This window comes from Gracilinanus agilis, chromosome 4 (assembly GCF_016433145.1).
Source record: "Gracilinanus agilis isolate LMUSP501 chromosome 4, AgileGrace, whole genome shotgun sequence".
In the NCBI taxonomy this organism is placed as follows: Eukaryota; Metazoa; Chordata; class Mammalia; order Didelphimorphia; family Didelphidae; genus Gracilinanus; species Gracilinanus agilis.
The window spans coordinates 304,069,002-304,085,421 of NC_058133.1; positions in this window are offsets into that span (position 1 = coordinate 304,069,002).

Here is a 16,420-nt window from a genome sequence, read left to right on the forward strand (position 1 = left end):
GACAAGTCTGAGACTAAACTTGATGCTTACACCACTGTTTCTCTGTACCCCAGAGTGGACCACACAGTTTTGCAACTGCAAGTGGCAATTGTGCATATGAAGGCATACAAAGAATTTACTGCACAAGACCTTGAAGTATTAAAGATTTCATTAACACAGGAATTACTTTCATTTTGCCTTAGTAAAGCATTTCATGAATTCTTGTGGCTGACCAGAAAAAAATGCCACTGACTAGTCAATTTCCTGGTGAAAAGACTCTTAAGAATAGTTTCAAACTCTTCAGGTAGGCAGTTACCTGCCAAGACTTTGAGCTCACTGAAACAGCTTTTGAGATTCTAAGCTCACTGATGAGGATTTGGGAGAGGCATTTCTTTTAGCTTCTAACAATTTTGTTTTATTTTGCACATTGATTGGTAAATGTATAAAAAAATTGTAACCATTTTTGATTAATCTCAGTAGAACCAAACGTCTTAAAAGGAAAATAAACAAAACAAAACTTGCTTCTTTTAATTTTACACACTGTGAAAAGGGTTTTTGCCCCATGCTCAATTACTATACTAGATGGTGCATGCAGATATTGTGTAAATAGAATTATCTATAGCCCATTCATAGTCTAAACTCTACTTACCCTAGGCATAAAGATGATATCATCCCTACCTCCCTTAGAGGGGAGGGGAGATGAGTTACCCACACCTGACAATATGTAACAAATCAAGAACTAGGGACTGCCCTTTGGGCAGTCCAAATCAGTGTAGAAGCTGCCATTTGTCCACTTGAATTAGGGGTGGACCCATAGGAAGTGATGAAAGACACTTTCTCTTCAAGTATGTTGGTTACTTCCTATTGAGTGGGGTTCCCGCTTTGAACTTGGTGCAGCAGGTATTTGGGTGAGACCATAGGCCGCTTCCACTCTGAATTGTCACGTGGGTAAGTTAGGCTGACTTCCTTGGGCCTATCTTGGCTTTTCCAAACTCTACCTTTAAGTAGACTCTGGCCTATCTGATTGCTAGGCCTTGTGGCTTGTAGCCTCATTTATTTAGCTTTCTAACCTTCTCTCTCTGTCCAGGCCTCTGCAGGCCTGGACTAGACTCTTCCTCACTCGATTTCCCTACCTTTTACCCTCCTAACTGTAAATAAACTACCTTAAACCCGGTCCTGACTTGGGTCTAAATTAATTACAGAATCAACCTGAATTGTTGATTCCTGGTGGCCACACTTTAAATATATATCTATAAAATACCTAAAATCTCCCTCTTACAAAATGCAAAGATTAATATTTTAAATTACTTTTCTGAAACAAATACACACTTTAAACAATTGGGTTGGGGTAAGAGATAGGGGAAAAACAGTGAAAAAAAACTGTCTCTGTAATAAAGGGGGAAATGAAATTTTCCCCTTCAAATTAATAAAACCAAATTTTGCTTACAAAATCAACTAGACTCACTTTGATTACTTAATTTTAAATGGCTCTTTAAGAAATGAAGACTCATAGGGGTACAAGTCATCTGGACAAACCAGATCTTATTAAAATATGATTTCTTGTAACATTATAAACTTGACTTTATAAGGCATGCTTAATTTATTTTATTGTGATTTGTCATATGTTTCAAAACAATTTCTCACCCTTCCAAGCTTTTAATCCCAAAGAAAATATGCTCCCATTAATCTAGTAATATAAGATAGTTGCTGGTAAGAGTGGAAGAGGGAGAGAGAGAGAGAGGAGAGAGTTAAAATATGCATACCAAACTAATACAAAAGAAATAACAAAGGGTATTGTATTGCAGTAACATTACTATGAGAATAAAATGTATAACAAATCTTTTCAACTCACTGAGCACTAAGTAGAACAGAGCAGCTGAGTATCTTGAGGTAGAAACTTGCTACCTCTCTGCTCAAGTCAATGTCAAACCAATGATGTGCATCCATTGCACGGTCCCATTCCTTGCACTTGCACATGACCCCAAACTCCATATGACTCTTATTCAGAATTGGAAAAAGGCATTTAAAAAAATAGATTTCTTGAAAACTGGCTTTTGTCCAACTTAATTTATTCATTTCTAAACTTATGCTTCACCAACTTAGTAAAACCCATCATTTAAGTTTGTTCCAACATGCAGCTGTTTCAATGATCTTGGAGGAAATTTTGCCATGCATTGCTGATGTGAGTTAAAAGCCCAGGATTAAGAGAATGGGAAGACATTGGCTGACTGTGCCTGCTGCATTGATCTGTGCTCCCCAAAGTCTAATGGATCAGACTGACAAATATGCCTAGCTCGTTTGTCTGTAAATTCAAATTCATATCTATTATCTATGCATACATGTGTGAGAGTGAAAGCATTTAAAGTAGTGCAAAAATTAGTTTTATTCTTGAAAAGATGAAGGGAATGGCTGAATGAAGACATGAAGGTAAGGCAAGATGCAAAACTGCCAAGTGTGAAAATGATTACAAATAACATCTTATAAGATAAAGTGTTAACCAGAAAGGTATTCTAGTTAAAGGCATATCAATATGATTCCACTCAAATAAAAGCACTACTTGAGATAAAAATTTTGTAACTGACTTAGGGTTTAATTGTTATAATATTAATATAACAATTATAAAATATCTTCCTGCTACAAAGAAATCAACTTATGTATATCAACTTGGAAAAACACAGAACCACTAAAGGAGCCATAAAAACCAAATCTTTAATCAGGAAAATAGACAAGTTCTTTAATATTTGGCCACCACACAGAGCCAAGGCTCTAAGACTCTGAGAAGAGTATCTCTGAGAGAATGCACCACCAAAGATGATTCTCCAAAGAGTAAAAGAACTTGGGAGTCTTAAATGTCTTTTGGGGGGAACAAAGGGCAGGGATGTATATTGATTGACTCTACAATGAATACAAGGAAAGGGGGAGCCCAGGGCTTGTGACAGGAAAAGACTGATACTTTACACTAGCTACAAAAAAAATGTTTCCAATCAGAGACTGGACTACTGGGTTAATGTTGATAAACTTTTAAAACAAAAAGGGTACCTAAGGCTTGACTGACTACTAATCTTACCTGAACTAGGATCATTAAGTAACTCAAAGTCTATTATTCAGACTAGAGATAAGATCAGTCAGGGCAATCCAGGGCTTCCCCCAACACAAGTTCCTAAAGAACAGGGGGCAAACTTGGGGTTTAATAAAAACACATTTAACATGTATATATAATTCCCTACTGTGACGATGGGATTAATCCTACCCTGCTTAGTTTTAGATCTAATCACCAAAAGTTCAAAAACCTAAAAACCCCACTTAATTCTCAAGTAGGGGAAGTTTGTAACCCACATGTACAAGAGTAGATGATGAATCAGAATCCCTGGGCACTCCTAAGCAAAGCCTTTGTTGTGATTGGTACACGTAAAGTAGAGGAAAGCACAGGAAGTGATGCAAAAGAAGCAACTTTAAAAGGGAGTTACAACTTCCTGTGAGTCTGTTCTTGTTTGTTCTTCAGAGTTGGAGTTGGAGACTCTGCTTGCTGGACCTCAGACCTGAGACCTTGGTGAAACTGTTCTTAAATCTCTCCTTTTGTACTACCACATGGTGAGTGTGAAGATTGACTCTTCCTGGATTTTTTATGAAGTTTCTGAATTTTTTATCCTTTAAAGCTTTTGTTTCATTCATCCTTGGGTCCTCTGCACCTCGGCCTTAGGCCCTCGGCTCTGGCTGAGGACTAATTAGCCCTGCCTGGGTTGATCCAGGGGCAGGAGCAAATTATTTAGTGTGTTGAGTTAGATCTCTTACTCTACCCTCTTCTCATTTCTCTACTTTCACTCTCTTATATTTTATAAATAAATTGCTAAAAATCATTTTAGAATTGATGTTTATTTAACTCTTTGTTATTCAATCCAACTAAACATAATTTCCCCCCTTTACACTATGAAGTTCAAATTAACTAAATCACTTTTAGCATCCTATTCTAGAAGTTCTGATAAATAATGAAAACAAATAAAAATGATACTGGAAAACCAATTGATTATATAGTTTTCTAAATGAATGTTGAAATTCCATCACCTAAGAGAAGGGCTTTTCAACCTGTATGACTAATGGCCAATGCCATCCTGACTTTATCTTGGTATATCTGTCCCTTTTCTTTTCTAAGGTTTTGGTGATTTGGGAAAAAATAAAGATGAATAAAGAGGGAAAATGTTATCCATCAGGAAGAAAAGTGAGCAAAACTTTATATTTGCATAATGTTCTTGTTTACACACACACACACATAAAATCTCATTTGAGGTTTCAAGCATCTGAGGCTGATTTATTCCTGCTCTTTTACAAATTATGAAACTGAAAATCATTCATAAATGATTTTCCTAAGAATAACAAAATAAAGGTTTACGATATTATACTTGAGGGCCTGCTTGTTCTTGTCTGAAATGTATCTATTTTCACCCCCACCTCATACTTGTCCTTTTGTCAAGAACTGTTGGCCCAGGCATCACATTCTATACTATCTTTCCAGATCTTATTAATGATGATGTCCATCTAACTACTGAATGCAAATAATCTTATATTACTTTCTATATACTTATCCTGTGTATTTCTTGATATATAAGTATTACTTCTCTCAATATAACATAAACTCCTGAAGAACAGGAATGGTTTTATTTTTTTCTCCTTCATTTGTTTTCCTAATTCCTACCACAGTGTCTGACATCTACTAAGTATTCAGTGAATGTTTAATGATAATTTAATTTATTAATTTATTTAAGTAATGAGTGTTGATTGAATGAATGATTCTGACATCAACTCAAATATTTTTCCTATACTGCATTCATGGTCCTCTTTAAAAAAAAGTCTAAAATTATAAAATATGATTAAGATAAATTATATGCCAACAATTCAAACATGATTCCATTTTTCATGTAGTTATTCATTTATTTTAATTAATTAATTAATTTAGAATTTTTACCATGGCTACATGATCATAATTCCATTTCAAAAGGCATTGAGTCTTGAAAAATTCAAATGCAGATCACTATTCTGTTCTGTTAAAGTTTTAAAATATATTATAATGGATATTGATAAAATAAAAATATGAGAGTAATGAGATACTTAATAATCTTACTATTCTATTTGATAAACATCACTATCATCATCATTATCATCATCATTATTGTGTTATTATTGCTGAATTTATTAGTGGTAGCAGCAGCAGTAGTGGTAGTATTCTAGGAAATTAAGAGTACAAACTGCTGAGAAAGTTATGATCTAAATTGGTAAGGAAAGTTTCTTCATCAGGAAGTTCCCATCAAGAGGGCTCACATATTTAATCCAGATATGATGATAATATAATGATGATGCTAGCACTTAATCTTTATAGAATTATTTTATTAGCAATTGAGAAATATAAGAGAACTTCAAGAAAACCATGACAAAAGCTATCTATTGACATAGAAGAAACTGATTGAGTCCGAAAGCAAATTAAAGGATCCCCTTTTACACCTTATTTCCTTCATGAACTTATTTTCTTGTATAGCTACATGTCTTCTTTCACAATGTGACAAATGTGGAAACATGTATTGCATGATAGCTCTTGTATAATCTATATCATATTGCCTGCCATCTCATGGAGTGAGAAAGAAAGGGAGGGAAGTAGAGAAAATGTATAGTAAGATATCAGAAAATAATTACTTAAAATTATATCTATATGTTATCTGGAAAATAAAAATATTTAAAGAGTTCTTTTACAAAGCATTATGTGGATAATGATCCTTTATGATAGTCAAACAAAGGGGAAATCTGGCATAAATATCTGTCCAATATAACAAACTACCTTGTTTTAGTTTCATTAATTAACCTACTTTAGGACTCTGCCCAAAGAAAAAAAAATTATATGCCTGATATTGTATTGTAAATCCTTCAACATATAAAATAAGATCATAATATTTAGAGTCAGAAGGGAAGCTAAAAATCTGTCCCCAATGCAATCATTTTGCAGATGGAATGAAATCTAGAGAGATGCCTAACATCATAGAAAGAATGTTTGGCCAAGAGAGAATTCAAAAATCCAGGTCATCTCATATCAAATCTGTATCATTGTCCTCCTCAGCTCCACAAATATCAGGTCTAAATACATATTGATTTTATATATTTTTTAATTTGGAAAAGATCACTTCAATGGTTCTTTTCTCTTTTACTTGATATTGAATCCTCAATAAGTTATCTAGATTGGTACCTTGACACATGGGTTTAATTCGTTCCATGGCCAAACTCATAACTCAATTTGTTTGTGTGTCAAATCAAATTCCCCCATTTAAATTAATGGAAATGAAATTAATCCATTCCAGCCCCCAAAACACACACATTATTTTTTGTTTTATATGCTTTTAAATATGAAAACGTATTTTATGAACAAAAATATATTTATCGATAATAAGAAAAAATGTAAAGAAATAAACTGGCTTATGACATGTTATTTACCTTCAAGGTCAGGCAAAGATGCTGACAGAGAAGGCTTTCATTTCATTTGTTATCACTTAACATAACTTACTCTCTACACACATAATGTTGCATTTCAATGTAAAATCAAACTTGCACATTACTTATGATATATAACTTTATTGCTAAACTTAATTGCTATTTTTTTAACTTTACTTATTTATCATCATTTTCTTCATTGAGTTTTGACTGTTTTGCCACACTTTCCTCGGTTTCACTTAGAGGCCATTTCAACAAAAACCTTTCTATGGAAATTTGTTTCTTCCTCCCTTTCAGAACATTTCAATAATGTGTGAAACAAATGTCATCACACAGCTCTAATGCACAAGCTGTTGCAACATTTTCTGGGTGTGTCTTTTCAATAAACTAATTATTTCTCCAAATTCTCAACATTTCCTTAATATCACTTTTACCAATTACCTCATCCATCTCAGGCTCCTCCTCCTGGTGGAAACTTGTGATTCAAATATCCACTGACGACTTAAGGCAAAAAAAATCCCAATCAAGACTGCTGGTATCTCAAATTGATTGTGACGTAAGGTGATGGTATATCAAGGTACCACTGATTTCATTTGAAGTGTTTGCCTTTAGAGATATTTTAATAATTTAGTGAGTGTACCCTGCTTGTCAATCAGCCAAGCAATGAATTAAGGTGCGATTTTGATTTAAGATTATAATTTTTAGGCAGATTTTAAAATTTAGTTCTTAATTTGATAGGTATTGAAGGCAACAGATATGTATTATGTCAACCTTTTCCTTATGATTGCCTTCCTGATTTTGGATAATACCACCTTATACAGAAATGGCAAAGGTTTTCATGGCTGTCCCCAAATATTAATGTTGGCTGTGCATTGATTATAAGAGAAGCCAGTTGCACTGCTTTTATGGCAGGAATTCCAATGATATTCCTCTTTAGTTGTCCAATAGATACAGGCTGGTGCCCATTATTGCTGCTATTAGAAAGGCTGAGACTTATAGTTCACTTGAGTTCCCAAGATCTAAGCTGAAGAGGTGCAAATGTCACTAAATTTACCATGAATATTGTAGTTTCCAGGAGCAGTGGAGCCATCAGCTTCACTGAGATGGCTCAAACTGTTCCATGTCAGAAATAGACTAGGCCATAATTTCTTTGCTAATCAACAATAAGAGTGGGACAAGTGACTAGTATACTCCCAGCCTTCTAGGCAAAATGAGAGAAGAATACTCAGCTTCAAAAATAAAAATAAAAACAAAATAACAAAAACTGTGTATTTGTATTTACACATGTCTCTCTCTCTCTCTCTCTGTGTGTGTGTGTGTGTGTGTGTGTGTGTGTGTGTGTGTGTGTGTGTGTGTAAGACAAAGAAATGGAGAGAGGGTCAGAAAGGCAGAGGCAGAAAGAGAGTAATAGTAAGATAGAGGTGGGTTGGGAAGAGAGGTGAAGGGTTAGGGAATCTATTATTCAATCACTATATACTCACTGTCAGATAAGTTTATGGTTATGACTAATTCCTTTACTGCAATTCATTACTTAGCAAAAATAAGTAGTCCAGTTTTGGTAGATAGTGGTTTCCAAAACAATGATACCATGGAACTTAGATGTTATACTATATAGAGTACCCAAGGTACTAAACCACATACAAAAAATCCAAGAAGTTTTACTGAACATTTTTTCCCCTAGATTTCATTTCTTTCCTATTGAATAATGGATTTTGCAACTCTAATTTAAGTGTAGGGTAGACAGAGGCAAATTGTCAAGAAGGAGGGAAATTTATAATCTGGCCTGAGATACTTCCTATCTGTGTGACCCTGTGCAAATCACTTAACCTCTATTGCCTAGTCCTTACTACTTTTACTGCCTCAGAATCAATACTGATTCTAAGACATAAGATAAGCCTCTAAAAAAAAAAGAAAGGTGGTAAACTAACTTCATCAAATATTGCTGAATGAAAGCTGACCATAGGCTAAAATGGCTCTGAGGTTTTCAAAAAATTGATTATTAATTCATTTAATAACTGTTTCTTTGTAGTCATAGCATTCTATCATGTAAATGCATATTTAGGAAGGCTTCAAAAATCAGATTATATAACCAGCAGACTATGAAAGCTCCAGAGGATTTACTTACTGTATGTATGCATAAGAGCAATCTTCATAAGGAATATCTACATTGTAAGTATGACTAACCATTTTTATATGTAAATTCACATCATTTATTATTTTTTCTCATTCATTGAAGGCAAAAAATGTATATTACAACAAAATTTTTTAAACATATTTTCAAAATAGTTTAAAACAAAAAAAGGAGGAGAAAAATCTAATTTGTCTATTTTTTTAAAGATAGAGTTAGGTACCTTGGTGTCATAGTGGATAGTGTGCTGGACCTGGATTCCTGACTTCAGATTTTCCTGAGTTCAAATCTGGACTCCAAAACTTAATAAATTTGTAACCCTGAACATGACTTAACCTTGTTTGGCTCAGTTTTCAGAACTATAAAATGAGCTGGATGAAGAAATGATGAAGCACTTCAATGTCTTAGCCAAGAAAACCCCAATGGGCACAATAGAAATTTCTGGACAACACAAAAGCTGGAATTAACTTTTTTAATTTTTAATTTTTAAATTTTTAATTTTACTTTAGTAAAGAAGTCATTTAAATCTATGCTAAATTTTTTTCCAAAATGCACTAGATATCTAATTATTAGGAAGAATAAGAAGAAATATAATTTTGAGTAAATGCATAATGTTTCCTTCTTTATTTTTCACTGAGTCAGAGTAAATATATGAATAAAATAGTATTTTTTGTGGTGTCTAGATAATATTACTCAAATCAATATAAACTACAAATAAAACTAAAGATATGAAAGGTTATTATGTCGAAGTATTTTATCCTTTGTTTGATATTTGTTCTCTACATTGTGATAATGAGATTAAATCTGCCCTGCCCATCTTTAGATTTAATCACCAAAGGTGAAAACATCTCCACTTAACTCACAAGTTGGGAGGTCTGTGACCCATGTGTACTACAGTGAGTGACGAATTGGACTTACTATCTCCTGGGCAGTCCTAAGAAAAGCTTCTATTGTGATTATACATGTAAACTAAAAGGAAGGCACAGGAAGTGATGAAAAAGAAGGCCCTTTAAAAGAGAGTTCAGTGAGTTCAGCTTCTCTTCTGCTTCATGTCTTGGGCCTGAAGGAACTCTTCTTGTTTGTGACTTGGACCTGGAGGAGTGCTGGACCTGGGACCCTGAGACCTTGGTGAGAAGGTTCTTAAATCTTTCCCTTAGAACTACACGTGGTGAGTGAAGAAGGATGACTACCTTAGCCTCTGGAGGGGCCCTTGATTGGGAGAAGCCCTAGTGGCTAAACTCTTTGTCAATTGACTTTTGGGCTCTCTGGCTGGGCCTCTGGAGCCCTGCCTGAGTAAAGCCCAGAAATACAAATCTAGTTGATTAAGTTCGATCTCTTACTCTACCCTCTTCTCATCTCTCTACTTCCACTCTCTCCTATATTTTGTAAATAAATTACTAAAATCATTTTAGGAATTGGTATTTATTCAGTTCCTTTGTGACCACACCTTTAAATATTAATATATCCAGTCCAACTATAACCATTTCTCTTTTACAACATAAAATTTTCTTTATTTTTAGTTAGGAACAGGAAGACAGCATTATATGATCCTGGGTGGGTAAACTGGTAAAATTTGCAGTATAAAAACTGATATTTAGTAGATGGTTGTTTTTGTTTTTTTTTTTTTAATTCTCATGGAGAAGCCAAAATAAAATGGATTTCAGAGAAAGTAAGACTAGGCTTTGGACTTTTATAAATATAAAGGAAATACTTCTTTATTTTCTTATATTTTGGTAATACTTTGTATGTAATATGTTCATACTATTGTAAAATGCTATTCTCTTAAATGTGATGAGACTAAACTCATCATTTCATTGCTCTTCCCTGTCATCAGAGTGGATATTAACATCTGAAGCTAAGTTATGGTAACATCACTTTCATTATGATCCTGCTTATATAAGCAATTTCCACATGTCTTTCTTCCCAATCCCATGAAGACTAGCCTCTTAAATCTCTCCTAATTTAATATGCTTATTCTTTAAGATCCTTCTACATATCCAGATGCTAATTACCACCTCTTATATCATCTTTAATAAATGGGACAAAATAGGTTCTAATACTACCTAATGAGGGCATGATTGCTAGCAGTGTGATGAAATTACCTCATGTACTTAACTATATTTTCTTTGCTGACCAAAAATTATACTTTTTTCTTGTGAAAAATAAAGATGACTAATTATATCACTCTAATTCCAAATTGCTAATTTTGGAGAATCTTGTGCATTTTGTTATGTCATGACCATGTGAAGTTTTAAACAATCACAAAGACAACATAAAGAATATAGGAAAGAGTTCATTGGAGCCTGATTTCCTGTGTATGGATCACTTATACCAGGGTTTGTCATGACACTCTAGGGAAAGAGGAAGGAATGACAAATGAAAGAGAAAATTATTGGTAATTTTATTTGCATATATTTACTTGTATATATTCATGGCACTCCTTTTACTCAAAGAGAGAAATCCCGGGGCCTCTGTCTACCCCTCAAATCATCTCAGTTTCACTAACCTTTCAATTAATATTATATGGCAAAATTCCAAAATCATAAGCAAGCTGGAAGATCATTTTTATAAATCAATCCAAAAAAAATTATGCCTGATCATTTATACCATCTGTTGCATAAGCTTCAGCAAAGAAGAGGGACAATAGACACTTCTGGACATTTGTGTTGAAATGAAATTCAAAAGGGCATATTGTTTCTAAGGAAAACATAACCAAAAATAAGTAGGAGTGAGAAGGAGGTAGAAGTTCACTGCAGGATAGAAAAGGGTAAGTTTATTACTTTGTCTTTGGATTCTGCTCAGATTTGCCTGAAAATGACTGGAAAGAAATAATTTATAGCAATATTCCAGGTATAATATTATAACCTCACCAAATTCTTCTATTTAGTGTTTACAAAAATAAAGAATACAGGGGGCAAATGGGTAGCTCAATGGATTGAGAGTCAGGCCTAGAAATGGGAGGTCCTAGGTTCAAAGCCGGCCTCAGACACTTCCCAGCTATATGACCCTGGGCAAGTCACTTGGCCCCCATTGCCCACCCTTACCACTCTTCCACCTATGAGCCAATACACAGAAGTTAAGGGTTTTAAAAAAAAGAATACATTGTTGAACTTCACTCACCAATTAAAATTATTGTAGAAATTCTCACATTCTACTGAATACTGAAACAGATAAAAAAACATTTTGTGATAATTACTTAAATATTTGTAGAAAACAAACAATTAATGAGCATCAAACTGTTATATTATAAAATATGTGCTATGTTCTCTAAATACAGTCATTTTGATATCAAGCTCTTTTTTATGGCATGTTTCCAGGGACTGTTTTAGACAGTATTAATAACATTCTCATTTTACATAGTTTCTTGCTCATTCTCAACTCAAAACACTTTATAAGTAATTCCAGGTGTAATATTATAGCCTCACCAAATTCTTCTATTTAGAGTTTGTAGAAGTAGAAAATATTGTTGAACTTCACTTACCACCAGTTCAGGCATATACTTTCCCTATCAGCCTTGCTAAAATCAATGACTATATCATGACTGGTATCCTAAAGGAAGCTCCTATTGAAGTCATTATTCATAAATGGCCTAGTCCCATGATGGCAAAGCTATGGCATATGTGCCAAAGATGGCACACAGAGAATTCCCTGTGGGTACATGAAGGCCCCTGATTTGGTAGGGTGGGAGGCTGGCCCCGACCCTAAATGCAGGGAATGGGGCATTGTAGCTTCTCTCTACTTTTGTAGGGGTTGAGAGCAGCTAGGCTGAGCACAGCTGAGTCTGGTTTAACCCTGGGTGTGGCCCTGTCCCCAAGCCCCAACAGAATAGCCCTGCTTTTGTAAGCAAAGAATTGATAGAGTCCATACCCTCTTGATTGCACTAACCTTAATTAAAATAACTACCAGAGCAAATCTAGGACTGAGCCCCATTCACCAAGCCCTAAGGGAATATGCTAATTAAATCTTCCCTAATCCTTCAAAGGAGGATTGAGAGGAACTGGAATATCTGGTCCAAATGGGGGGATGGAACCAGCTAACACCTCAGTGGGAGGGTCCTCATCTAGCCAGCCTTCTACTTCTGTGCTATAAAACTGGAACGTCAGAATACATGGACTCATGTCTCTCATATGAAACCATTTATTCCCCCAGAAACAGGTGACAGAAAAAGAAAGGGACCACCTATTCCTGTGAGCTGGTGGAAGACCTCAAATATCTCTTTCATAGCAATAAAAAACAGTTTCAGGACATTTTGGAATTTGTAGGCCCCCTGGCCTCTCTCTTTGTTATCTTAACCCTACCTGTTGCTTTAACTTAACTCCCTAACCCCATAACTATTCCTCTCCTCACATTCTGGGTCTTTTCTTGGGTTTTGAACTATGTAAACTCAGCTACCTGGGCAGCTATCTAATTAAACTGGGGGAAGCAGAAGCTAAAATAGGTTGCTCAAACTGTTGTATATGCAAGAAATACCCACAAAGTGAAGAAAATCCAAGGACCTTAACTCATGGTCTCAGTGCTTCAAAGCCCTACCTAAAATTCATGAGGCTTCCAGGAAATTCACATCCATTCTGGTTCTAGTTACCTCCCTGTAGAATAGCCTAGAGAAAGCCCCCTGCTTTCTGAAAGGCAGCCTTTCACTTTTACTGAATATCCCCAAGCCCAGCACAAGGGGATGATGCTCATTCAGGATGGATGTAATCAAGACCCCTTCCAATAAAAGTGCTTTGATAAGGGTTGGGTCACTGACCATTTTCCTTTTAATATGACTTATGCACAGTGTAGAAATTGTACTTGAAATAATGTCAACTCCAGGAAAGGAATGATATTGTACATATTGGTATCCTAATGTAACAAAGGCAGTCATATTCCTGCAAAGAGTCAGGGGACAAGACATGCAGTTGGGGCAGGTCATGACAAGAAATGGGGGATAGGCATTGGCATGAAATCAGTAGGGGTGGATAGGGTATGGCACATGGTCCTTAAAAAAGTTCCAAAAAGTTCCCCATCACTGGCCTAGTCTATAGCCAAGAGGACAAACTGCCACTTGTTAGACATCCAGTTTGGAACCTTGCAAGATACTCACAATAGCTAATTGAGTATGTAGTTTCAGGGAATTAGGTATGTCATTATTCCTGAACTGGAGCTCAGATTGTGCCACAAATGTTATCAAATAGCCAGGAGACTTTAAGAAAAAAAAAATCATTAGGAAATCTCAAGGCCTTCAGGCCCAGAAAAATTATACCAGCTTTTACCTGTGTTTTCTATTGCCTAGAACTTTGAATATGGGTATATAATACCACCCTTTTCTCCATTAGAAATTCAGAATATGTTCCTCAAGCAGACTTATGTTCCATAAACCTTTGGAAGAAAATAACTGAACTCAAGAACAGAACATCTAATAGAGCCCAAACAGAATTTTAGGCTTAGATTGAAAGGGAAGATATCAGAAATACCTGCCTGGTGTTTGTGTTTTGTGAGGAAGTTTTACTTCTGAAAGAGAAAAGGGAAACTACCAAAAGTATTTAACCCTTCAATGAACATTTAATAATCACACAGTATATTCCTAACATTTTGCTACAAATTGGGAATATAAATAGAGTAATGAGCCTGCTAATGATGAACTACAGAGAAATGAGGAAGAGAGTAACAAATGATCAGTTGAAAAATAGCACCAAGAATTAAAGTAGACGATAATAGCATATTCCGAGACAAAGTACACCATATTCTAACTATTAGAAAATTCAGAAATCTGAGTTTGGATTTTAATTTATAATAGTATAATTAGATAAAGATCAAGGAGTAAATCTTGCCTCATTTTATGAGGTTAGTTATTTACAGAAGCAGCCTGCACTCAATGATAGCTGGCTGAAAGGTCTAGTTTTAAATTAAAAATAGAATTAGTTTTAAATACTCCTTTTGAATGACATTAACTTCATAACAATGCCACTCAACCTATATCCTATAATTCTTCCTAAAACAAATATAAAAATAGAGCTAAAGGGAGAATTTCAGGCCATTTTAAGTGAGTTGTAGTGCACAATTTTCTAATCATAGTCTTGAAAAAAAAGATCTCTATGTGTTCTTTCAACTTGGCCTGAGCTCTAGGGATGATATGGTACATGGAATTTGGGAGTGATTCCCAAGGACAAATTTATTTTGGATAGAACAGAATTGGAAAAATGAGTTCTCCTATATGAATCAATTCATGCAGGAAGGCCCAAGTGAGGAATACTCTCTTTTAAGAGTACCTTGTCAAGAAAAACTGCTGTTGCTTGGGTGCTAGAAAACACTTCCAGCCAGCTGGTCAGGTGGTTCCACTATGACTAGACAAAATTTAAAATATCTGACAATTGGCATAGTGATACAGTCAATTTGAAGATATTCATAAGGTGTGTAAGTCAAGGGGCGCTCACCAAAGGCATGTTGGTAATATGCTTGGCAAGTGGGGCAGGATGCATACACTTTAGAGGCTATACCAGGGGCTATCCATATGCTTTTTTTAAAAATATATATCTTTTTTTAAACATTTATTAATATTCATTTTTAACATGGTTACATGATTCATGCTCCTACTTTCCCCCTCACCCCCCGCACTACCCCCACCCATGGCCAATGCACATTTCCACTAGTTTTGTCATGTGTCCTTGATCAAGACCTATTTCCAAATTGTTGGTAGTTGCATTGGTGTGGTAGTTTCGAGTCCACAATCTCAATCATATCCACCCTGACCCATGTGTTCAAGCTGTTGTTTTTCTTATATGTTTCCTCTCCTGCAGTCCTTCCTCTGAATGTGGGCAGCATTCTATACCATAGATCCCTGAGAATTGTCCTGGGTCATTGGATTGCTGCTGGTACAGAGGTCCATTACATTAAATTTTACCATAGTATATCAGTCTCTGTGTACAATGTTCTTCTGGCTCTGTTCCTTTCGCTCTGCATCTGTTCCTGGAGGTCTCTCCAGTTCGCCTGGAACTCCTCCAGTTTATTATTCCTTTGAGCACAATAGTATTCCATGACCCGCATATACCACAGTTTGTTCAGCCATTCCCCAATTGAAGGACATACCCTCCTTTTCCAGTTTGTTGCCACCACAAAAAGCGCAGCTATAAATATTTTCGTACAAGTCTGTTTATCTATGAACTCTTTGGGGTACAAACCCAACAATGGTATGAATGGATCAAAGGGCAGGCATTCTTTTATAGCCCTTTAAGCGTGATTCCAAATTACCAGGAAGAATGGCTGGATCAGTTCACAACTCCACCAGCAATGCATTAATGTCCCAATTTTGTCACATCCCCTCCAACATTCATTGCTCTCCCCTTCTTTCATTTTAGCCAATCTGCTAGGTGTGAGGTGATACCTCAGAGTTGTTTTGATTTGCGTTTCTCTAATTATTAGAGATTTGGAACACTTTCTCATGTGCTTATGGATACTTCTGATTTCTTTACCTGAAAATTGCCTATTCATGTCTCTTGCCCATTTATCAATTGGGGAATGGCTTGATTTTTTATACAATTGCTTTAACTCCTTATATATTTGAGTAATTAGACCCCTGTCAGAGTTTTTCGTTATAAAGATTTTTTCCCAATTTGTTGTTTCCCTTCTGATTTTGACTACATTGTTTTTGTTTGTACAGAAACTTTTTAGTTTCATATAATCAAAACCATTTAATTTACATTTTGTAATTTTCTCTAACTCTTGCTTGGTTTTAAAGTCTTTCCTTTCCCACAGATCTGACAAGTAAACTATTCTGTGCTCACTTAACTTGTTTATAGTTTCCCTCTTTATATTCAAGTCATTCACCCATTCTGAATTTATCTTGGTGTAGGGTGTGAGATGTTGATC